The following is a 26,429-nucleotide window of genomic DNA, read 5'->3' as shown; positions in this document are numbered from 1 at the left end:
CACATTATTTTCACAGTTAAATCTTATGAGAAGTCTATTTAAAAATAATAGGTTAATATGATAAAAAAATAAAATTTAAAACTATGGCTGTTCAATTTTTTATCTTTATTTTTTTTATTGATAACATTATTTTACCATATTTATAAGTTTATGAGAAATAGAGCAACAACCATATATAATCACAAAATAGAAAAAACAAAAAGATGTTTATATATTTCATTTTTTTTATTTGTCAAATAAATTATTTGTTTTTAAATAACTACTAGAACATGAGAAGTAAACTTACTAAACTTACTAATATAACTATTGGAATACTAGATCATACTAAAGTGAATTTATTACTATAACTTTTGGAATACAAGATCATACAAAAGTGAACTTACTCTATCCTTATTATCTCCGAAGATATAACTTCGTATTATTTTCAAATTTAAATCTTATCAAAGGTTTATTTAAAAATAATATGGTAATATGTTTCTCTCTGGTAGCTCAAGTGGCCATTGCTGTGGAATGAAGTCTCACAGAACTAAAGACCTGAATTCAAATCTTGTGCTACCTTCCCCGGGTAAATAATGGACATCATATAAACACGAAAATTAAAAAACTCTACAAAACTTACAAAAAAATAAAAAAAAAAATATAATAATATAATGAAATTCGTAATTATTGGAAAAATCATACTCAAATTCTAACTTTTAATTTTTATTAATAAAATTACTCTATAACACTTTATAAGTTCATATTATTTATTATTATTAATTCAAATAATTATCACAATTTCATATTACATACTTTTAAATAACCAAATTATCTATGACACTTTAATATGAGGTTAACTTTGCGATTTTTATTTTCAACTTTATATTTTATTTAGCGGCTTAAATTCTAAATTTTAATTTTTCATTAGTAAAATTATTTTAGAACACTTTATAACTCTATATTATTTATTATTATTAATTAAATTAATTATCACAATTTCGTATTATCTATTTTTAAATATCAAATTATCTATCAAAATTTGATGTGAGTTTAACTTTGCGATCATGTAAACATTCCTATTTTATATATAATTATAATACTTTAATGTAATTTTATTTATAAGTTATATATAATTATAATTTAATGTAATTTTATTTATAAGTTATATATAATTATAATTTAATATAATTTTAGATTTATTTCAATTTCATATTACCTATTTTTAAATAATAAAATTATTTATGAAAAATTGATATCACGTTAATTTTGTGATTATGTAAATATTTATATTTTATATATAGTTATAATAATTTAATGTAATTTTATTTATATGTTATATAGAATTATAATTTAATGTAATTTTAGATTTTTTTTTTTTTTTAAGTTTAGTAATGGTGAATCTATATCATAGTCATGTGCAAGAATAACACTTGAATAGGGTGGGGATTCACCCGTCAATGTTTAACCATCTACATAATGTAATTTTACATTTTGTGATCATCTCAACATTCATATTCTCTAATTAGAAAATTCATTAAAATATGATTTTGAGGGTTGAGTTTATCTAAAAACTTACACTCTAATTAATAATTACAACATTGGAGCACTCTAACCATGAGAAATTTTTACAACGTTTTTTTTACTGAATTTAGGACAAAATGGGTGAAAATATCACAGTTAATACTACTAGTATAGGAATCTAATAAGTGCTAAGTAAGACTAGATCTAACAACATCTTAATGATGAGGAACTTAGGAAAAGACTCTTCTAGAGTTAATGAAAACACCAAAGACAAGTAGTATTTATATTCTCCAACAACCACTTAAAGACTAGGAATAAACTTCTTCTAGAACTAACGAGTATACCAAAGACAACTATGAATTATATTCTCTAACAAATATATGAATTAAAGATATATACATTTCAAAAACAGTATACAAAGATTATTAAACATGGGGATTGATTGCCACTTTACAATAGAGATTCTTTGTTAGAAAACTATGAGAAAATGTTGTGGCTTCAGAATAGCACATTTTCAAAAAACCATAATTCATATTTATATATCACATGTTCATATGAATTGTTTTTAATTAATCAACTTAATTAAAAAGGAAAAATACCTATAATTAAAATGGAAAAATGAATGTAAATGTTTTTTAGATAAATCTGAATCTTTAATGTGTGATTATTACTACTAATAATGTAACATTAAGAAAACAAATTTGGTAGAAATCACATAAGCAATGGTAGTCTGTCTTTCCTTGACATCCTCCTTTCAAGGAAGGATAATGACTCTTTTTCTCATCATGTATTTTTGGAAGAAAGCTCACATAGAGCAATATCTTCATCCTAAATCTCATCATTTCTCAGCTCAACAGCTTAGTGTTTTCAACATTTTAGCGACTAGAGCTTTAAGCGTTTCTGATGATAATCATCTTAATGATGAGAAATCTCACCTCCTAAGTGTTTTCTTTAATAATGGATATCATAGACACCAATGTACTAAGGTTTTCCTCAATGTCGGAAAAGGTCCTTAGGCTAAGAAAAAACTCAAGGATCGATTTTCAGGGGTGCATATTCCTTTTACCTAAAGGACCATTGAAAATATTTTGAAGATTATTTTTTAAGGAAGCATAAGGTTCCTTCAACCTTTAGGCCTCTAAATACCACCCAAAGTTCCCTATGATCTGTAAATGACTCGGTCGACCCTAAAAATATGAACTATGTTTACGTTATCCCTTTCTCTTGTGGGGCTCCCTACATAGGTGAGATTGGTCACTCAATTAATCAAAGGATTCATGAGCACACCGCTGAGGTCAAACATGGTAGGACCTGCTCCTCTGCTTTGGAAGAACATGCATAAAAAACTAAGTATCACATTTGCATTGAGGAGGCCCAATTCATTTCAATGATTAGTCATTTCCATCATTAAAAATTTAAGGAGGCCCTAGAAATCGAAAAAAGGCCCAATAATTGGAATAGAGACGATGGTTGGAAAATTAGCAGATGTTAGATCCCTATCCTGTTTTCCTAATTTTATAAGTTTATTTTATTGAATATTTATGTTCTTGAGATTTTTATTACAATTCATCCTATTTTATTTATCTGTGTAGGTATTTGTATCTTCTTTACAACTTTTGTTTTAACTTGTTTTCCAAAGGTTTCTGATAATTTTTGTTGAAAAGTGTGCAACAAGAACTGCTTGTTGAGAGTACAACAAGATGATGGAGCTTAGTGAAAAGAGTCGCCTTCCTAAGTGGGCCCGCTGGTTATTTTTGGCGCAAGTCTATTTTTAGACTATGTCTATTTTTAGACATATGGATCATGTCTATGGATTGCAGGTTGCTATTTATGGATGATTGGTCAAGTTGGGAAAAATAGATGGACTTCTATATTTTGATGAAAGTGTGAGTGATCACAGTGTGAGTGATCAAAGTCTATTTTTAGACTGGCTGTCAAAAATAGAAAAGTCAAATATTTTTGTCTCATAATAATATTTGGACTATAAACTTGATCTTATTCTCTTGGAGCACTTCAGTTTGAGCTAAAGAGGTGGCACATGCAGCTGTCAGAAGGAAATATTCTTTTCTTATGAGTCAGTTGAGTTGTTGCATGCATGACTTCAGTTAGAACTCAAGTGAGCTGAGTTTACTGGACTAGAGGTGTAGTTGATGGAGTTGTGTTCAGTTTAGCTTTGTTAAACTAGTTGTATTTAGTCTAACTGATCAATAGACTAGAAATGAGTTGGATGAATTATTTATTAATTAATTCACAAGTTATAAATCATAATGCAACTATAGGATACATCAGTTAACTCTGTTGCATTTCAGTGCATGTTTAGTTCAGTAGAGACAGGTGTTAGAGGATCAGATTGCTATCAGTTGTGACTATAGTTGTGCACCAGATCTTGCACAATCAAGGGATTGAGTATGCCAATTTGTTTGCTCATGTATTTTCCCAGTATTGTAGCCTTTGCTCACGTCCAACAAAGTGTGAGTGATTATTTTGAGGTGAAATACGAGTTTGGGAAGCCATTCTCATCAGTTCTTGAGCAGGTATTGAGCTGGAGAGGCAGGCAAGCAGGGGAATAGATTTGGAGATCAGATCTGAGCTATATTGTGTGTAACAGGTGGAGTTGGTACTGGATTGCATGTGATAAGCATTGTACTTTGTAATGTTACATGATTCAATCAATATAATATACATATAGTGTGGGGTTTTTAGCGAGATGCTTTCCCTGGGATACATACTGTGTTTATGAGTTTGATTGATGCTTCTATGTGTGCCTGTGAATGTTTCTTCTTCTGTAAATTGATGATCAACGTAGAGGAGATTATGTATTATACATGTTCCGCTTATAATTGTATGATCAGGATAATCTCTGTGAATATGTGTTAAATTATTCAAAATTTCTACATGGTATCAGAGCTGCTTGATTTGTAGAAGAGATTTTTACAGGATATCAAGCGAGGATTGATCATCAGATCTACTATTCAGGAAGTGTTTACATTCTATTTCTTCAGGCAGAGTCTGTAATCGGGCCAGGTAGCCTCTGGATTCATCCCTTCCTTGGAAGGTGAGATATCCAGTGAATGCCCATACAGTTGATCTCTGTACAAGAAATACTTTGTTCTCACGAATTCTAGATCGGAAGCGGTTGAGTTTTGTGCTGGTGGAATTCGAATTTAATTCCAAATCAAGAGATAAACTCAGAAACATTCAGTATGAGAATGGAGACAGTATGCCCCAGTATCTCACAAATTTCACTCAATGCTGGGATGAGATGGGAAGTGTGGGGGTGACTGTCGGATGAGGATGGTGAGTCTAGCACTCCTTGACCTTCCTAAGAGTTGGCATAACTACCAGGACTCGGTGAATGGAAGGGAGAAACTGCCAAATTGGGAATGACTATGGTCAAATTTGATGCAGGAGGAGATTAGATAGAGCACCAGAGATGGTTCTTCATCCATGCAGGATGAGGAGAATTGTGCCTTAGCAAGTGAGGCGAAGAAGGGGAAGGGGAAGGTTTCTCTTTCTGAATCCAGTTCTTCCAATGATGGGAAGAAGGTTGACAAGGCGAAGGTGAGATGCTTTTGTTGTCATGAGTTGGGTCATTATACTACTAATTGCCCAAAGAAGAAGTCCAAGAAGGGATCCGGGGAAGGATCTGAAGGTGAGGCACTTGCTTCACAGTTTGAGTCAGATTTCACACTCTTCGCATGCATGGTTTCATCCATGATGGGAAGTGGTTGGTTTCTTGACAGTGGAGCTTCTTTCCACATGACCGGTGACAAAAGTTTGTTCAGTACTTTGGAGGAGAAAGATCTCCAGATACTCATAGGGATGGGTAATGATGAGAAGTATAGTGTCTCAGGTGTAGGCACGGTTATTTTTCAGAGGGAGCATGGAGCTCGCCTTACCTTGACCGATGTCAAGTATGTACCAGGACTGAAGAGAAACTTGGTGTCGATAGCGATGTTGGAAGATAGAGGCTATGATGTGGTCTTTAGTAAGGGAAAGGTTTTCCTTAGACATATCATCACCAGAAAGGTGAAGCAGATTGGTTCACGGGTCAAGAACCTGCATGCTCTTGAGGTTCAAGATGCATGCAAAGCCTTGAGCAGCGAGGCAACTGATGGAGACTTGGTGGTTGAGAGGGAGCATACATTACCTCTCAACATGCAGAGCCAGAAGAAGTCTCAGACGATTGTGGAGGAGCCACGATTGGTGCAACAGCTTCAGGAGGTTGTGGAGCAGCCACAACAAGGGAAGCTGAGAGGAGATCGAGTAGAGACATCTACTCATCCAAAGACCTCCAGTAGGGGTAAACTTCGAGCCAGGTGGGCTGAGGGATCGCATGCAGCCATAACTCCAGGTAGGAGGTGGGGTGATGTGGATTGATCGTCCCAAGGAAGAGGGGCAAGATCCTTCAGGTACCCAACCTCTTGGATGAGACCTTGCTATGGGAGCCCCGATGTGTAGTAGCAGAAACTGACTGATTGGGTAGAGACAGATGTGGATGGAGCGGCAGAGAGAGCGACAGTGCAGGGAATCCCATAACAGCGCATAGCTAGCAGGCTGTAGCAATGCGAGAGGCACAAATGTTTTGCACAGTGCTAGGTGGCACAGAGAGGTGTGCAATGGTGCGAGATGCATGGAGATGTTGTAGATGTCAGAGAGGGAGCACTTGTCAGCAGCAGGTAGAGCTTCAACATCAGAGGATGTTTCTAGCCCAACAGGGAGGTCAGTTGGGAGGTGCAGTGTGGATGCAATGCTTGGAGATAGAACCAACAACAGCACGGATGCAGTTAGAGATCAAAGTGATGGAGGCTAGAGTAGTCAGATACTGAAGAGCACAGAGATGCAAAGTTTCAGTCGACAGAGGCAATAGCAGTCAGAGACTTTCATGACAGAGCAAGTGGACCAGGCAGATGTGTTGCATGGAGAACATTCCAGAGTTACAGGATTGGGTTTGAGAGGAAGCCTTTCTTGTTGAGAGGGAGTGTTGAAAAGTGTGCAACAAGAAATGCTTGTTGAGAGTGCAACAAGATGATGGAGCTTAGGGAAAAGAGTCGCCTTCACTAAGTGGGCCCGCAGGCTATTTTTGGCGCAAGTCTATTTTTAGACTATGTCTATTTTTAGACATATGGATCATGTCTATGGATTGCAGGTTGCTGTTTATGGATGATTGGTCAAGTTGGGAAAAATAGAGGGACTTCTATTTTTTGATGAAAGTGTGAGTGATCACAGTGTGAGTGATCAAAGTCTATTTTTAGACTGGCTGTCAAAAATAGAAAAGTCAAATATTTTTGTCTCATAATAATATTTGGACTATAAACTTGATCTTATTCTCATGGAGCACTTCAGTTTGAGCTACAGAGGTGGCACATGCAGCTGTCAGAAGGAAATATGCTTTTCTTATGAGTCAGTTGAGTTGTTGCATGCATGACTTCAGTTAGAACTCAAGTGAGTTGAGTTTAGTGGACTGGAGGTGCAGTTGATGGAGTTGTGTTCAGTTTAGCTTTGTTAAACTACTTGTATTTAGTCTAACTGATCAATAGACTAGAGATGAGTTGGGTGAATTATTTATTAATTAATTCACAAGTTATAACTCATAATGCAACTATAGAATACATCAGTTAACTCAGTTGCATGTCAGTGCATGTTCAGTTCAGCAGAGACAGGTGTTAGAGGATCAGATTGCTATCAGTTGTGACTATAGTTGTGCACCAGATCTTGCACAATCAAGGGATTGAGTATGCCAATGAGTTTGCTCACGTATTTGCCCAGTATTGTAGCCTTTGCTCACGTCCAACAAAGTTTGAGTGATTATTTTGAGGTGAAATACGAGTTTGGGAAGCCATTCTCATCAGTTCTTGAGCAGGTATTGAGCTGGAGAGGCAGGCAAGCAGTGGAATAGATTTGGAGATCAGATCTGAGTTGTATTGTGTGTAACAGGTGGAGCTGGTACTGGATTGCATGTCATAAGCATTGTACTTTGTAATGTTACATGATTCAATCAATATAATATACAGATAGTGTGGGGTTTTTACCGAGATGCTTTCCCCGGGATACATACTGTGTTTATGAGTTTGATTGATGCTTCTATGTGTGCCTGTGAATGTTTCTGCTTCTGTAAATTGATGATCAACGTAGAGGAGATTATGTATTATACATGTTTCGCTTATAATTGTATGATCAGGATAATCTCTATGAATATGTGTTAAATTATTCAAAATTTCTACAATTTTTGGATAGGGTTTTCATCAAATAAGTCTTTTATCATCTTGATTATTCTTGGCTCCTTTAAGTATTTGCAGGGCCTTATTTTATGTTAGACTTTCATTATTTTTATTTTTCTTGGCTCCTTGAATTATTTGTAGGGCCTAGCCCATGATTTTATCTTTGACCTTAATTCATTAGTCCTTCTTATTTTTATTTTGGATTTTATTTATATTATTTATTGTTTGTTTTTAAACAGATTGTGTGAATGTTTATGTGATTATTTCATTCTTTTTCAATAAATTATTATTATTTATTAATAGGGTCTTAACTCCTTTTATTATTTTTTTGACTTCATTTCTTTGATGTTTGACTTTGAAATTTTGATTCTATTTATTCAACTATGTTTCGAACCATAACCTGATATTAGATTTTATTCAATATAATTTGATCCTAATAATTAATGTTATATTTAAAAATAATATTATTCCTAAGCTTGTTGTTTATTATAGTAATTAACTTTACTAAGGGTCTCTACATTGCTCTCTATTTAAGCTAGTGCTATGCTATAACTCTTCATCTTGCCCTCGCAATGAACCACACTCGATCCTTCGAATCGCTTCGGAAAAAATTCTCCTATGTGATTTCTACCGAAAGTTTTTTTCTTAATTATTCAATATGGATCACAAAACCTAAATTCAGAGACATTTACATTATCAACATATGATTTTATATCTTTTTATAAAAATTTTGGTTCTGTATAAGAGAGAAAATTTGTCAAATAAAGAAAAGATATCCATATATTAAAAACAATAAAAGAATATTTTATAAGAAGAGCTAATTCATTTCATTTTGAATTAAAATGATATTTAAATATATATATATATATATATATATATATATTTTTTTTAATTTTTTTTATTTATTATATATTTATATTATTTTGGGTGTGAGGAGATTTATTTGTAAACATTTGTCCTCCCATGTTGCACTCTCCCCGTGAGACCACTTCCCCTCCTTCATGCTGCACATTTTCCCCATGGCCATTCGAAAGTATGATCCGAAAGGGGCTGTGTATGCTACCATGGCCCCCTCTGACGTTGCTACTCTAGCCTTTGCCAACCTCGTTTCTTCCCTCGGGCCCCCGGAAGACCGTCATGCTATATCTGAGTTTATAAAAAAACTTGAGGACATCCAAGGATTATGTTTACCTCTTGCATTGCCTTGAAGTGCTGCTCTCTCCTTATCTGAGAAGATTCTGGTTAGGCAATTCATTGGCCTATGAATCTCTCCAAAAAATTTAGAAAAATGGATGGAGTGAAACTGGTCTCCCTCAACTCAATGTAAAATATTTATTCGCTTCTGTGGAAGATGTTATTTTACCTTCTATTTGGAATTTGTAATATCCTTGGCGTAAGGTACCCTAAAAAACTCTCGTAAAATGAGGGTCATTGAATAATTAAATATTATTAATTCTTATATTGATATTACATGAAGAATATTTTTGTAATTCTTAATTATAAAAATATTACAAAAATTAATTCTTATTTCTTTTATCTAGAAGAATTTATATTTTTCTATCTAAATGAATTATATTTCCAAGTTTGAATATTTTATGAGTTTTAGAAATAATAAGTAATAGTTTTAGAAAAGCTATGGATAAGTGATATTTTGTTCATAAGGAAAAAAAATATCTATCTTGAAAATAAAAGCATGAGAGATTTATGGATGATTTATTGAGTGATTGTAGAATTTAGAAAAATATGATTTATGGAGTGTTTTATGGGTGATCTATGGAATTATTTTAAGATTTAGACAAGCTATTTCATTTTCTCAATTCTATTTATTGTAAGCCTATGGGAAAATATGAGAACTAAAGATAGAATACATGTAGAATGGAGCCAAGAGATGAGAACGGGGGATTCCAAGCATGCATTAAAAGATAACAATGTACTTTGAAAATTAATGTGTTTACACATGGTGCATGAATAAATAAGAATTGACTTTATTTGCTTGAAAAAAAAATCATATGATAAAGAGTTGAGATGATTTTCTTGGGAAAACCTCTTTGGAATTCCATGCATAGAGGAGTAAGTTTTTTCTCATTGAATTCTTAAAATATTTCATGTGCATTCAATTTTTAAAATATTTTCATGGCTAAATAATTGTTTGAATCACATGATTTATTGTAAAATAGGGTCCAAATATGTCTTCGTATATCCCACAATGTGATAGGTGTGTACAAATATAAAGCATTTTTTGTAAATGATCATGTTCTGGCAATAAGACTTTCAGATTTGAAAATTTTGTTTCAAACTTCTCAAAAACATGTCCAAAGTTGATGGAAAAATAGAAAATTAAGTAATATTCAAATCTAGAAAATTTAGCTACAAAGGTTCATACGAATCTTACTAACCATGACACTTGTGTAAAAACTGAGAGGTTTTTTTTAATGAACCCATTCCCAGCAAAAACCGCTTTTGGTATTCAAAGATCCATTTCCATATGTTCGGTAATTGCGCCCCAGTTAATGACTAAAACAGGAAAAAATAGAGTGTTGTCATTTGGTTTGTCAGCACAATAAGAATAGTTGTTATGTTCATATGGAGATAAATATTGTGTTATTGTTCTTAAAAATAAATAAATTAATTGCATGTACAAACAAATAACTATTAAGTTTGATATTTCTTAAAAATAAATAAATTATTTGGATGCACAAAAATAGAATAATTATGTTGATATTTCCTGAAAATAAGTTATTCACACGCACACAAATAGAACAATTATGTTAGTAATTCTTGAAAATGAATTAAGTTATTTCATTTAAAATATTATCAAGGATGTTCTCATGATGCATATGTATTAATTTTTTAAAGAGAAATATTGGACTCTTAAAGAGAATATGTGCTTATGTGCATAGGAATAATATCTAGTATATTTTATCTATTGGAAATGAATATGTGGGTAAATTTTTGAGAAAGAGTTCACATAAAACCTTTTCATAAAAGACCATTGGTTGTGTTATTTGAGAATGATTTTTTATTCATGCTATTTCTTGATGAAATATGACAAATTTTTCTGATGTGTGAAATGATAGGAAAATATTTTCTATTGCATGCATAATAGCTAGTGAGTTAGCTAAATTTTGGAAAAAGAATAATTAGTGTGTTAAATTCCTTGGAATATATATGTGTGGGTGTGGGGGGGGGTGGGGGGGGATTGGCTGTGGGTGTGTGTGTGTGCGCGCGCAAGGAATAATTTATTGCGTTAGAATTCTTCAGAGAAAAGAGTAGAGAAAAACATGTCCTTGTATATATTATGGAATTAGATTCTTGGATAGGAAATCAGCAAACATATGTGTTATTGTGTTAAGATTATTTTGGAAGATTCTTTAGAGAAGCACATTCACTTTCATTCATCGAAGAGTATAGTTTTTTATTGGATTTTTGGGAATAGTAATATACATTTGCACATCTAAAGAGATTAGCTATGGTAATAGTTATGTTTTGGGAATAGATTATGTATATTTATTGGGCTAGATGTTTTGGTAAGAAGAAAATGTGATACAGGAGCATTGACATTAGCCAGCAATGTGGAGGATTGTCCACATGTTGTGGCTAATCACAGTTAAATTCATTTACTGTTACTGAGAAGGATGACTTCTCAAATTGTTAGTTATTGTAATAAATAAGGCATTGTTTTATTTAGATTGGGGATAAGATTTGTTAGCTTAGGTGTGCATGAAAGCTAAGAGATAGAAGATTGCTGTTAAATCTCTTAGAAATAGAATATTATTGTTAGATTTTGTTAGAGAAATTATGGAGTTAAAAAGGGGAAAATATAATCGTGTACAGGGGAGAGAGTGAGTAAGGCTTGGTGTGGAGCGAAAAGCTCAAAGTGTATTTTGGATTGTATCAAAACAGAGGTCATCATTACAGTGTAATCTGGCAAGGCCGAGACCCTGTATTTTATATATGAAATAATCCAGTGTTTGTGCAATTCTTTGTTTATGCGGCCGTGAAGGCTTTGTATGTTGATTTTTTTTTGTTCTCCATACAATGCGATCTGCTTGTATTGTTATTAATAAATTGTAGAGAATTCTTGTGCTCAAAGCAAATCCAAGTTAATTAGAGTCTGCGAACGGAAAGGCCCATTTACACAGCGAATTGACGCGGAACCCCCTTAGCGGAGTACTGGGCAGAGAAGAAAGATTATTCAAATTGATTGTGGACCAAGTCGGGTCTGGAATTACCATCGCATCGGCATATCGGCGATAACGGAGCGATATCATATCGGAACCTTTAAGCGATGAGTGCGGACCCGATATAATATATATTGGGTTGAATTACTAGATCGGGTCCGGATCTATATCGGCAGACACACATATGTGTATAGCACGTCGAGCGATCGTCAATCGCGACGAAATATTATTGGGCGGAGGCGGATGCGATAGAACCATTAACTGTGGCAAAGTGGAGATCGGGTCCGCAACCTTATCAGGGTCATCGGGACCGCGGCATGTGCTTATGGTTGTAACAGCCGATATCAGACATGGCGAAAATTGCAAAGGTATATATATAATTTGAAGTCCGGGCGTTTAAAAAAAAAGAGGGTTTTTATATGTTTCCATATAGTTTTATATATATGTGGGCACGGGTGTAGAAAGGGGTTTTATATATATATGATTCCCATGTATTTATGATGGGTCATTCCCGATTCATGTAATATGGTGCTTGCGAGCTTTAAAGCTCGGGTGGTGGCTTCCGATGGGTGTTTAAGAGCGCCAATAAAAAGACGGCTTTGATTCCTCATATGTCCATGGTCAAAAAAGGCTTAAAGCCTTAAGCGCTTCTGATAAAGCCTGTAGGTTGTTACCACAGGTCAAGGGCCGATTTTTATTAAGAAAAGGGGATTTTGGGTAATATCCAAGACTACCTTTTCATCAATTTTTGGTATTAGAGCAGAAGAGAGAGTGTTTACAGTAAAGATGCCGCCAAGGAGAGGAATTGGACGAGGGAGACCAGAACCAAATGTAGTTTTGATAAAAGAAGTGCGGAGTTTGCGTGCACGAATGGAGGCAAAGGAGACAGCCCAAAGAAGAGCGCCTGACGAGGTAGCTGACAGTCCTACAGAAGAATCAGATACAGATGTGGAAGCAGAAGAAGAGAATGAAAATATCAAAATCCTGAAGATGCTGGCAAAGGTTGGAGGCAAACCTAAAATGGAGATTCCTATGTATGAAGGGAGTCTGAATGCCGAGGAGCTCATGGATTTGATCAGATCCATAGATCAGTACTTTGATTATGAAGAGGTTGAAGAGAACAATAAGGTAAAATTTGTAGTCACTGGATTGAAAGGTCATGCAGCCATCTGGTGGGACGAGGTATAGACATCAAGAACGAGAAAAGGGAAATCTAAGATCAAGCAGTGGGATAAAATGGTAAGTAAACTGAAAGCCAAGTTTTTGCCGAAAGATTATCATTGAATATTTTTAAGCAGATGCAAAATCTGAAGCAAAAAGGAATGTCTGTTAAAGAATATACTGAACAATTTTACAGATTAAGTATCAGAAAAGGGCATGTAGAGGATGATTTGGAAAAAGTAGCTAGATATGTTAATGGGCTAAGGTATGAGATCCAATATGAGATTGGTCTGTTAAGTCTGAAAACTGTTGAGGATGCCTATCAAGCAGGATTGAAGGCAGAAGAGAAGATATTAAGAAAACAAAGTCAAAGGAACAGAGGAAAGAGCTCAGCAAGAGGTAGAGGAGCTGGCCGATCTATAGGAACACAACATCAAATTGACACAGGGAGTTCAAGCAGCAGATCACCACAGATGGGTGAATCTAGTAGAGGGAGATTCGCGCCCAGAGGAAGAGGGCGAGGAAGAGATGTTAGGTGTTATACCTCTGGAGAACGGGGACATATGTCACGAGACTGTCCTCGTAACAAGTCAGCAAGCCAGAGGGGTGCAAATGTGGCTGAGGTAGAGCCAGAACCACCTCGACTTGTAGAAGAACCACTGGAAGAAGGTGAAGCATTGCTTCTTAGAAGAACTTTGTTAAGATCAGAAAAGGAGATTGGAGAACCTGCGCAAAGGAAGAACTTGTTCAGGACTACGTGCAAGTCAAAGGGTAAGTGCTGTAAGGTTATAATTGATAGCGGGAGTACTGACAATATTGTGTCTACAGAGATGGTGGAAAAGCTCGGATTAACAAGGAAAGCACATCCTGCACCTTACAAAGTATCTTGGCTACAGAAGGGTCATCAAGTCATTGTGACAGAGCAGTGTAATGTGGAAATGCATATCGACACATACAAAGACGTAATCTTATGTGATATAATGCCCATGGATGTATGTCATGTGTTATTGGGAAGACCGTGGCAATTTGACAGGAAGGTGATTCATGATGGGAGAAGGAATACATATACCATAGAGAAGGACAGAGTTAAACATACGTTGCTACCAGTAATGAATGATGTTGACAAAGAGCTGCCTGAAAATAGTATTATGTTGATGAGTGGCAAGGAACTCCTACAAGAGGTTGATAAAAGCGAAGAGGTGCATTTCGCTAACGTAGGAAGGCCAAAGGTAATTTTAACCTCCACCAATTTAAATGATTTGCCTGAAGAAATTTAATCTGTGTTAAATAGTTACATGGATATCATTGTGGATGAATTGCCAAATGAATTACCACTGATTAGAAGTATAAGTCACCATATCGACATAATACCAGGAGCAAGTCTACCTAATAAAGCTACATATAGATTAACTCCTCATGCAAATGCAGAGGTTGCAAGACAGGTTCAAGAGCTGATGGACAAGGGACTGATCCGAGAAAGTCTGAGTCCGTGTGTTGTGCCAACCGTGCTTAGTCCAAAAAAGGGAGGAGAATGGTGCATGTGCACCGATTCCAGAGCTATCACTAAGCTAACAGTCAGGTATAGATTTCCTTTGCCCAGAATGGATTATTTAATGGACTGTTTAAGGGGATCCAGGTATTTTACAAAGATAGATTTAAAAAGCAGGTATCATCAGATTAGAATTCAGGAAGGCGATGAATGGAAGAGAGCATTCAAAACAAATAGTGGATTGTATGAGTGGTTAGTGATGCGTTTTGGGCTCACTAATGCGCCCAGCACATTCATGAGACTAATGAATGAGGTCCTGAAAGAATATATAGGTAAATTTGTTGTTGTTTACCTTGATGATATTCTGGTTTTCAACAAAAGTAAAGAGGAACATTTGGAACATTTGAAGTTAGTCTTGAAAACACTGCAGAAGGAAAAACTACTAATTAACTTGAAGAAATGTAGTTTCATGAAAGAGGAGTTGGTATATTTGGGGTTTGTGATTTCCAGAGAAGGTTTAAAAATGGATCCGGAAAAGGTACAAGCAATCAGAAACTGGCCTACTCCCAGGAGTGTATTCGAGGTAAGAAGTTTCCATGGACTTGCTAGTTTTTACAGGAATTTTATAAAAGGGTTCAGTCAAGTTTTTGCACCAATCCTTGAGACCATCAGGGAGGTAAATCAGCCATTTCAATGGAAAGAAGCAGCCGATAGGAATTTTAATTTGTTGAAAAGAAAAATAACAGAAAAGCCTATTCTAGCATTGCCAGATTTCGAGAAAGTCTTTCAAGTGGAGACTGATGCAAGTGGGGAAGAAATTGGAGCGGTGTTGAGCCAAGAGCAAAGAATGATAGCATATTTTAGCGAGAAACTAAATGATGCGAAAAGGAGGTATTCTTCCTATGACAAAGAATTCTACGCTATTGTGCAGGCGATAAAAAAATGGAGGCATTACTTACTGCCAAAGGAATTCATTTTATATTCAGATAATCATGCTTTGCAGTTCATTAATAATCAGCCAAAGTTAAATCAGAAGCATGCCAAGTGGGTAGAATTTCTACAAAGTTTCACTTTTGTAATAAAGCACAAAAGCGGTAAGTCTAATAAAGTGGCAGATGCGTTGAGCAGGGTAAGTTTTCTTTTGCAAGAATTCAAAGTGGGTGTTGTAGGTTTTGATGAGATGATAGAAATGTATCATGATGATGAGGATTTTAGGGATATCTACATGAGAGTGCAGAATCTAATGAGCCATAACAGAAGTCAATGGATGGACTACCTTGTTCAAGGAGGCCTGTTATTTAAGAGCAACAAATTATGCATTCCTAAATGTTCAATGAGAGAAAACATCATTAAAGAAAAGCACAGTGGAGGATTGTCTGGTCATTTTGGACAAGATAAGACTTTCGCCCAGGTAAATGATTTTTATTATTGGCCGAAAATGCAAACTGATGTTAAAAAGTTTGTTGAGAAATGCAGGGTATGTCAGTATGCCAAAGGAAGGAGTCAAAATACAGGTCTATATCAGCCATTGCCCATACCAGATCGACCATGGGATGCAGTGAGTATGGACTTTATTCCGGGTTTACCAAAAACTCAGAGAGGAAATGATTCTATATATGTTGTTGTAGACAGATTTTCAAAAATGGCCCATTTTATTGCTTGTAAGAAGACTAGCGATGCCACACACATAGCCAATTTGTTCTTTTTTGAGATTGTAAGATTGCATGGTTTACGTGTAAGTATTGTATCAGATCAGGATACAAAATTTGTAGGGAATTTCTGGAGAAAACTTTGGAAGAAGCTGGGAACTAAACTCAATTTTAGTTCAGCCTACCATCCTCAGACCGATGGACAAATTGAAGTTGTGAACAGAAGCTTGGGAAATATATTACGAACCTTGGTTCGTTAGAATCCCAAACAGTGGGATTTAGGATTAGCTCAAGCTAAATTTGCTTACAATGACACACCAAACCAGAGCACAGGAATGAGCCCATTCCAGATTGTCTTTGGGATGCATCCAAGAGGAGTATATGAACTCAGAGATTTGGGAAAATAGGAAGCCAGAAGTGCAAGTGCTGAAGATTTTGCTGAACAAATGCAAAAGCTACAAGAAGAAGTCAAAGATAAATTACAGGAAAGCACCAGAAGATATAAACAGAGAGCAGATATGAAAAGGAGAGAAAAAGAATTTCAAGTAGGAGATTTAGCCATGGCATATTTGAGGAAGGAGATATTTCCTACAAGGACTCATAATAAACTGAAATTGAAGAAAATAGGACCCTGTAAAATCAAAAGGAAATTTTCAGCTAATGCATATGAGTTTGAGCTACCAGAAGGGATCAGAATATCCCCCATTTTTAATATTGCAGACTTGTATCCATTCAGAGAGGCAGAAACAAAGTTGGAGAAAGAAGTCACAGGTGATGAAATTCAAACTGTGGATTGGGAGGAACAAGTACCAAAAGCATCTCAAAAAGAATTTGAAGCTATTTTAGACCGAAGAGTATCTAAGAAAACCAGAGGGTAGATATATTTCCAATATCTAGTCAAGTGGAAGGAGCAGCCAGTGGAAGATTCGAGTTGGTTGACAACAGCTGAACTATAGAAATATGGAGTGAGTCCTGAAGGTTTGAAGGACAAATCTTTTCTTCCCCGGGAGTCTGATGCAGGAGCATCAACATTAGCCAGCAATGTGGAGGATTGTCCACATGTTGTGGCTAATCACAGTTAAATTCATTTACTGTTACCGAGAAGGATGACTTCTCAAATTGTTAGTTATTGTAATAAATAAGGCATTGTTTTATTTAGATTGGGGATAAGATTTGTTAGCTTAGGTGTGCATGAAAGCTAAGAGATAGAAGATTGCTGTTAAATCTCTTAGAAATATAATATTATTGTTAGATTTTGTTAGAGAAATTATGGAGTTAAAAAGGGGAAAATATAATCGTGTACAGGGGAGAGAGTGAGGCTTGGTGTGGAGCGAAAAGCTCAAAGTGTATTTTGGATTGTATCAAAACAGAGGTCATTATTACAGTGTAATCTGGCAAGGCCGAGACCCTATATTTTATATATGAAATAATCCAGTGTTTGTGCAATGCTTTGTTTATGCGGCCATGAAGGCTTTGTATGTTGATTTTTTTTTGTTCTCCATACAATGTGATCTGCTTGTATTCTTATTAATAAATTGTAAAGAATTCTTGTGCTCAAAGCAAATCCAAGTTAATTAGAGTCTGCGAACGGAAAGGCCCATTTACACAGCGAATTGACGCAGAACCCCCTTAGCGGAGTACTGGGCAGACAAGAAAGATTATTCAGATTGATTGTGGACCATGTCAGGTCCAGAATTACCATCACATCGGCATATCGGCGATGACAGAGCGATATCATATCGGAACCTTTAAGCGGTGAGTGTGGACCCGATATAATATATATCGAGTTGAATTGCTAGATCGGGTCCAGATCTATATCGGCAGACGCACATATGTGTATAGTGCGTCGAGCGATCGCCGATCGCGACGAAATATTATTGGGCGGAGGTGGATGCGATAGAACCATTAACTGTGGCAAAGTGGAGATCGGTTCCGCAACCTCATCAGGGTCATCGAGACCGCGGCATGTGCTTATGGTTGTAACAGCCGATATCGGACCTGTCAAAAATTGCAAAGGTATATATATAATTTGAAGTCCGGGCGGTAAAAAAAAAAAACGGGTTTTTGTATGTTTCCATATAGTTTTATATATATGTGGGCGCGGGTGTAGAAAGGGGTTTTATATATATATATGATTCCCATGTATTTATGATGGGTCATTCCCGATTCATGTAATATGGTGCTTGCGAGCTTTAAAGCTCGGGTGGTGGCTTCCGATGGGTGTTTAAGAGCGCTGATAAAAAGGTGGCTTTGATTCCTCATATGTCCATGGTCATAAAAGGCTTAAAGCCTTAAGCGCTTCCGATAAAGCCTGTAGGTTGTTACCACAGGTCAAGGGCCGATTTTTATTAAGAAAAGGGAATTTTGGGTAATATCCAAGACTACCTTTTCATCAAAATGTCTCTTTGCATGCATGAAAGAATAAATGTTACGTGTTTCATCCCATGGAAAGTAAATGTAATTTGTTCATGTAAGATTTAGTTAGTTTTGTTTGGTAAGAAATATATGTTTCACATGGAAGAAGAAAAAGTTAGCATGTCATTTTATGTTGGAGAGGACAAGTAGTTGCATGCACGAAATTATAATTATTACATTAACTTTGTTTGAAATAGAGGTTTGATTTTATACATAACACTAATTTTTAATATCTCTCCTGTGGAAAAGATCTTTTTGGGAAATAACATGCATTCACATGCATAAGTATAGAATCTATTGTGTTAATCCCTTTTAAAAGGAAACATAATAGTATGCACAAAGAAAATTTCTTGTTCGGCTAGTTCTCTTGAAAGCTTGCTATGCATTTTCATGCACAAGAACATTATCTAGTATGTTAGCATTCCTTTGGAAAGAATATGAAAGTGTATGCAAGATTATGTTAGTGTTCTGTTGGAAATATGATGTTTAGTGATTTTCTTGTTACCAATGCATGTGAAATGGTTTTAAAGAAGATATTAAATTAAATTATGTTTATGATTTATACACGCACACTAATAGATGTTGAAGTGTCACTAATAAATATTTATTATTGTCTAATTAATATTTTATGTTTTATCTGGTCATGATATCAAGTGTGTTGGTGACAACAATGATATGAAAGGATGGTGACTTGGGTAAAGGATAATTCAAATTTAACATTGTGGAAGATAAATACTTGTTGGTCCATGCAGATTTAGGAATTCCAACTGTCAAATGATCCACTAATGGGAAGAACCAGGCTGTAAAGACTTAATGTTCATGGCTTCATGGGTAAATGATATCATGATGTTTATAATAGATTATAGCTAGTTATCCTTCAATTCAGATGATAAATATTTGTACTACTTTAAAACAATGGTTAATGGATGGAATCCCTTACAAGCCATTAAGTGAGGGGTGAACACCCTCACAAGCATTTAATGATAAAACTAAATGTTTGTTGGTTTTCATTCTATGGGGTTTTGAGGGTATATTAGTGTCTAATGGTGTGATTTCTTGTTGTGTCTTCCATAGATGACATGATCGTTATATTATCAGAATGTGATTAACTCACTAATTTAAAATAACCATGGAATTGATGCAATGTTACATTTAGAATTTTAAGTTAATATGATACAACAATAATAGTAAATGGTTGTGTAACTCACTATGCTTTTACTAAATATTTATCTATGTAATGATGATGGTTATTCTAATGCTAGAAAGCAATTTAAAAGTGACACATTGGTAAATGCTAAAAAAAAATCCTAACTCCATGCAATTTCCTACGAGTTTACCTGGGGATGTTACAAGTGGTATCTGAGTAAAAATTTGCAGCACTATCACCCTTTGGGAATCATTAAGAAAAAGAAGATGTAGAGGTGTGATGCTAGTGGGCATCATATCAGGTATAATTCTAATTGAACTTGTAGTAGACTACAATTAACATGAGATTCATTATGCATGATTAATGACCACTTTAAAGAGAAGAAAGTGATAATGCTTCTTTAAAATTTGTGCTCATAACACTTGAATATGGATCTGGATAAAAGACAATAAAACCTTTATTGCACCTATGAACAATCTTGAGAACTAACGAGTTATAGTGAGGGTTAATTACCAAACTTTTGCATGCATGCTTCTACAATAATGATTATGGTGCATATAAAAAATGATTAAAATTATAATGCACTTCTTAGAAAGAATGAATGCAAGTATGGTTTGTGTGATAACTAAAGAATGTAGAAGTTGGTGTTGACCCTAAGGAGGGTATTAGAATGTTTTAAAAAACTAATACATTGAAAGAACCTCTTTAGATGCTAGAAATTAAGAATGAGTCAAGTGGAACTCATATAGTGAACTTAAATTCCATGAAAACTCATAGTAGAATAATATTGGGTTGGCTTTCTTCATGCATAGCTACAGATGAAAATTTGTATTCCATGTGTTTTTCAAAAGTGGTAAATGAGATCCAAAGTTTTGTTATTTTAAATAATTTTATCCCCAAGATCTTTCGATGTGACTCAACTCAACATAAGGGGGTATTCATACCCAAAGACCATTTAACCAACAACCTCATTCCAAAAAAAGTGTTATTCTGACTCAGATACATAATACGTATGATTTTGTTGATTTGTCGTTGTTGTATAGGGATTGTTGATTGTGTTGTTTAGTAGAAATTTTACCATTGATGACACTAATATGATTCACATTATTCTGTAAACTCTAGTTTTACTGTCTCTTTGATAGTTTAAGCATATTTATGAAAATTTATTTGATGTCTATTAATTATTTGCTAAAATTCCTCAAGGGAAGTAGATCATGTGCTTACAAACTGCTGGTTAAAATGCCTCAATGGCTGTAGATTTCGTTCTTGAAAAATATTTAATAAAATTCCACAGTGGTTGTAGATTGCATGAATGTAAATTGTTTTCCCAAAATTTACCAATGGTTGTCACTTACATGGCTGCAAGCTAATTGAAATGAAAGAAAGAAAACCACATTTTTTGTCCTAGTGGTCAATGAGATTGTTATTTCTCTATAATATTGATGGTTGGTGTTGTTGGGAAAAGTATCCAATACGGAATGACCCTATCCCACTCTAAGGGTGATAGTACCTCATCAACAATTGAAGCAAAGCTATCTAAGATTTCTTCTTTATGAAAGTAAAATAGGGGAGAAAGAGATCCACTAACCGATGTCGTCCGCTAATGGTTGATCCAATCTTCTCTCCTTGTTGCTTGCTCCCAGCTCCTTGCTCTTTCACTAGCCCAGCTACACCAAGATCCTGCAAAATGGCAAGAGAGGGAAACTACAAGAAGCATATATTCATAATTGATTCAAGGATTAGAATAAATCAAATACACAAGTATAACAATACACCATTGAGACACATGCATATAGAAGAACCTCAAATGCTTTATTAATGGAAGAAGTAAAGTTCAGGAAGTGATACAACCATAAAAGGCCCAATCCAGCATCACCTCCCAGCAGAAAGAAATCTCCTCTTCACCTCCTTCAAAGCAAATCACCCAATAATTCTAAACTCAAACCAACAACACTTCCTTACATTCACAAGATTCCAGCCTCCTTATACCTCATGAGAGAGCTCTATATATAGGAGTTTTGGAGAAAGGATGAGTCATCTTGAGGCTGGCATGAAGCTGACTAGTGTCCTCTCCCAATTCAGTTATTCTTCAGTTCTTGAGTCCACTTGGAGGTTCTTGCTTCCACTTGGAGATCTAGACCCTCTTACTCATCACCAGTCGAATTCCCTGATCCAAGTGTCATTTTGGAAGCTTCCTGGGCATTGACACCTTGAGGAATGACTGTGCCACATGTCCCAACTCGCCCAGTGTAGGTAGCCTTCTTTGAAGTTGACATTCAGCGCAGGTAGACAGTGGAGCAGTTGACATTCAGCGCATATGCTCAGTGGAGAAGTTGACATGATCCAGAATTAGCTTGTTTTTGAGTGTTTTCAGGTGGAGAACTGATATTCAGTGCTGTGGTTTGCTGACCTTGTTCCTTTAGGGGTAGGAACAACATGTTTAGGGACATTGGATCCCTTAGATTATGGACATTTCATGCTTCATGCTGTAAGGCACAAAAATGTCTATAACAGTTGCCCCCTAAAGTATGAGGCCATTTATCGAGTGAAATGCTTTATCAGGAGGATCCGAAGTTCATTCAATCGCTGAGAGGTGACCTGTAATAAAATACAATACAATACATTATTTTTCATTCTGCTTTCATGATCTAGCTGAGGCGGGCATTCCCATGCTCAGCTTTATAAATTCATTTTGGTACATATAACAGACGATCGTCTGATGGTAGACTGATAATTCTCTGCTGAAATTATCATCCTTTGAGTAGGATGATCATCTACTGTAATGATGTACATGTAAAATGTCTTTATATTTCCTGAATATATATCGCAGCCCGGATGGATGAAACTAGATCCGGGGTCTTCAAACTCGTTCGATCTTCACTCTAAGTACAAGTCGATCCATGTGAGAATTGCGCTGAAGTCGAACATGGAAAGACATCGCTTGATTACCGGTCAATGATGTAAACCGTTAACAAGCGCGAGAGGAATCACCGATAATGATAATGACCGTCAAGGTACTGCAGTACAATTCACGTGGTGTGAATAAAGGACTTGGCGTCGAACACCACGCAAAATCTTTCGGTCGAAGGTCATTGATGTATACCTGTCGCCGAAAGTGAGAAACTTGCCATTGAGGCATGCAAGCTTCAAACTACTGAGGGGGGTGTTCCTAGATCAACTTCTTGGATAATGAGTTGAAGTCGACAAGAAGCGATCCGTCAAAGGAGGGCCTTAATGCATCCCACATCAGTGACACGGAACGGAGCTAATGATTTTAGTGGAGGTGAAAACAATCTGTGACATATGATTCAGGGTGGCGATCATGGGTGGATGAAGGATAATGTATGGAAGTGGATGGGACATGGTTGACTCTTTCTAAACAACATCTCTTGAACATATAACGACACTGATGTGATGGATTGGTAGCATTACCCCAAATGCGGATGGTTTGGCGAGACCATGGTGATGAGACCGGTGAATGAAACAACCCAACCCGATGTGGTACGGAGGAAAAGTGTCATGTTCAAGAGTGACTTGCTATCATTAAAGCTTTGAGGTTCTCCCAATTTTTCCCCAGTCATTTCTGACCAGTACCTCTTTATTTTTGTCAAGCTTGAGGAGGATAACATATGCTTGTTCTATAACCTGCCCTTCGGGCAAGCCCATCGCTATGTTTTAACGAGCCTAGCGATAGGGAAACTCGTTCTCGTCTAAAGACAAGTTTGTCGCTATTTAATCATTTTAACGAGTCTAACGACAAGGAAAACTCGGTCCTTTTCATTTTTAGAGAGTCTAAAAAGGTACAGAAAGTTAACTCCAAAATTCCTTTTTCGTCATCTAATCCCTTAAGTCCGAAAAAGTATAAAACAATACAGAAGGGATGATTTTTCGATAACTTTAATGAGCTGAATAAAACAAGCGCTCGACCTTTTTGTGCAATAATCCCTCAGGTCCAAAAAGATTGAAATCTAGAGGAGGGATAGCTCTTCTGGTCACATTAACGAGCTGGAGGGCCAAAACTCGGCGATCTTTTCATATTTTACGAGTCAGTTGAAAAGAGCTCAAAGAAGACTCGTCTTTTGAGGAACGAGTGATAAACAGGGATAGCAACTGATTCCAGGTACAGGTTGGAATTTTCCAATCACGACAGTGTCACAAGGATGGCTAGGTGAAATCACTCTTCGCAGCTGTTCCTCAAAATGGGTAAACAATCATATGGAGGTGAACGATCGGCTAAATGACGGTGGAGGTGGCAGGTGCAAACACGACCAAGGCTTTTTATGGCTGATAAATTTACGATCACAGAGGTTATTTACCGGGATAGGTTCATTTTTTATTTAAAAATGAGCTTAAACTCTGGGGGAAACATTGCTCACTGCTTTTATTTATTTTTTAACGAGCATGAAGACGGCGTTAAAACTTCTCGGATCTTGCTTTTATTTTTTAACGAGCATGAACTTTATGCTAAAACTGTTCGATTATACCAGTCATAAGATAAGAAATGTCTCCTGTGAGATCTCTATTTTTTAAGGAGTTTCATCTTCACTAAGCTTTACTCCATATCCTTTCTTTATGCAAGTTCGGAAATGACTAATCTAAAAAACAGATAAATAACCGCTCTTTGCTTGCACTCCAAAAGGTTTGCATGCCCCCAGGTACAAAATACAATTTCAAGACTGCCCCTACTTATCCATCAAAACATTTGTTTAAAAGGGTGAGGCTTGCCCCTTTCTGGTTACCCAAAGATTGTTTCGTTAACTTCTTCAAACAAAAACATTTCCTCGGCACTGTCTACTGAAATAGACAAGGGTGAATGACTGTTGTCAAACACGTAACCTTGACAAAAGAGTCCTATTCCAGAACAACCCCTCTTCCATCCACGGACGGGGTACGGACTAGTCATACTCTCTCGCGGAAATTCTACCTTATACCCAAGGTTTTCTCTGCCCGAAGCAGACCAGGATGCATGCCCCCTGGGTTCCAGTCCCATCTTTCCAAATCACTCGCACTCATCGGGAAGGAGGACTGGGGGTGGAGACATTTCCTGATTGAATAGACCATTCACAGTTGGTATGTGACTATTTGCGATGCGTGATCCCGGAAATGAAAGTTGGTCTACGAGCTTGACCATCCTTCCTTCGTGTGGAAAACACATTACTCTAAAGAGTGAGGAGACTACTGCTCCCATGGAATATATATAGTCTCGTCCAAGGAGTAGGTTATAATCCAAGGGTCCTTGAACGACCATCACGTTCATTTGAACGGTCTTCCCTTTCAATGTAACAGGCACATTGGGGAGGATCCCTAATGGTCGACTGGTTCCTTTATCGAAACCCGAGAGATTTCTTATCTCAGGCAAAAGCGCCGGGGAACCCAGTGCTTTCCAAGCAATAGAGGAAAGGATACTCACAGATGCCCCTTCATCAATGATAGTGCCAGCCATTACCATTCTGTATATTTGGACGATGATTCTGAATGGTATGCTGGTTGACAACCGGGGTCTGCCTAATTGATTCCAATCAAAGGATACAACTAGGTTGCTTGGTGGTGCGACCGAATACACGGCCGGATATGACCCTGACGATGTTCCTTCCTGCGATAAAGGAATGGGCACATTGCCCTGATGCTCATCAGAGTCTGTGTTGATGAAAAGAATTTGGATGGTGTCATCCTTATTCTCTTCGGTGAGGGTGCTATTTGAAGATGAATCTTCAGTGACGGTGTCATTTGACGATGAAACTTCTGAAGGAAGAACCGGGTCAACTACCATTTCGACCTTTGGACTTTCGTCCGGTCTGGATTCAATAGGTTCATTTTCAATGACTGACGCTTCAGCTGATCACTTGAGCGGGCCAGCTGTATTCTCAACCAACGAAGGACTTGGCACGAGTTTTTTGTATCCAGGAGGAAGTCTCAACGGTGAAACCAGACGATCTTCCAAAACTCTCTTTGCTTCGTCTAAGAAGGGACAACGGTGGATGGCGTGATCGCCTTCACACAGTCTGTAGGGGGATCTTGCTCCCCCTCTTTGTCATGAACCTTCACTTTCGCTGGTTGACGGTAAGCATTCAACATGGCTATCTGAGGTTGATGCTCCCGAATTGTGCAAACGAGGGGACCAGTCCCTTAGTATTCGGGGAATACAGGGACAATCTCTATGGAAGTGGTCTCCTCTACATATGACACATGGCGATTTAGACCCGGTCTGTGCTGTGTGTGGATTTTTGTCAGATGTCTTTTGCTTGCCCCCAGTCACCTTAGGCTCCTTCTTCTTCTTCTCTCTCTTCTTCTTCTCCTTCTTCTCCATGGGAGCTTGGCTTTTGCCGGCTCTACCTTGCGAAGATGAAGGATTGGAAGAAGAGTTATAGGAAGTAGAAGTCTGGTGGGCAGCTCTAGACTGATCTAACTGTTGACTTGACTGTTCAGGAACCATGGTGTTCTGAACTACATTGGTTGAGAATAACCAAATTGGCAGGCGAATTGTCAGTCCTGGAAGCGACAATGTGGCCATGTGGGGCGCACCAACTTCTCCCCAAGAGGAGAAAGGACTAGGATTTCCATCATGTGGAATTCCTTGGTTGGGGCGTTCCATGTTCTCAACCTACAGATCAACGCAGGAATAGGAGGTGATTATGTTCCGATTAAAATAAATTTTATAACGACGCT

The sequence above is a fragment of the Pinus tabuliformis genome, chromosome 7, assembly GCF_031772625.1.
Source record: "Pinus tabuliformis cultivar Carrire ecotype Pingquan chromosome 7, CPIR1, whole genome shotgun sequence".
Lineage (NCBI taxonomy): Eukaryota > Viridiplantae > Streptophyta > Pinopsida > Pinales > Pinaceae > Pinus > Pinus tabuliformis.
The sequence above is the reverse complement of the archived record's forward strand: the minus strand, read 5'-3'. Positions refer to the sequence as shown.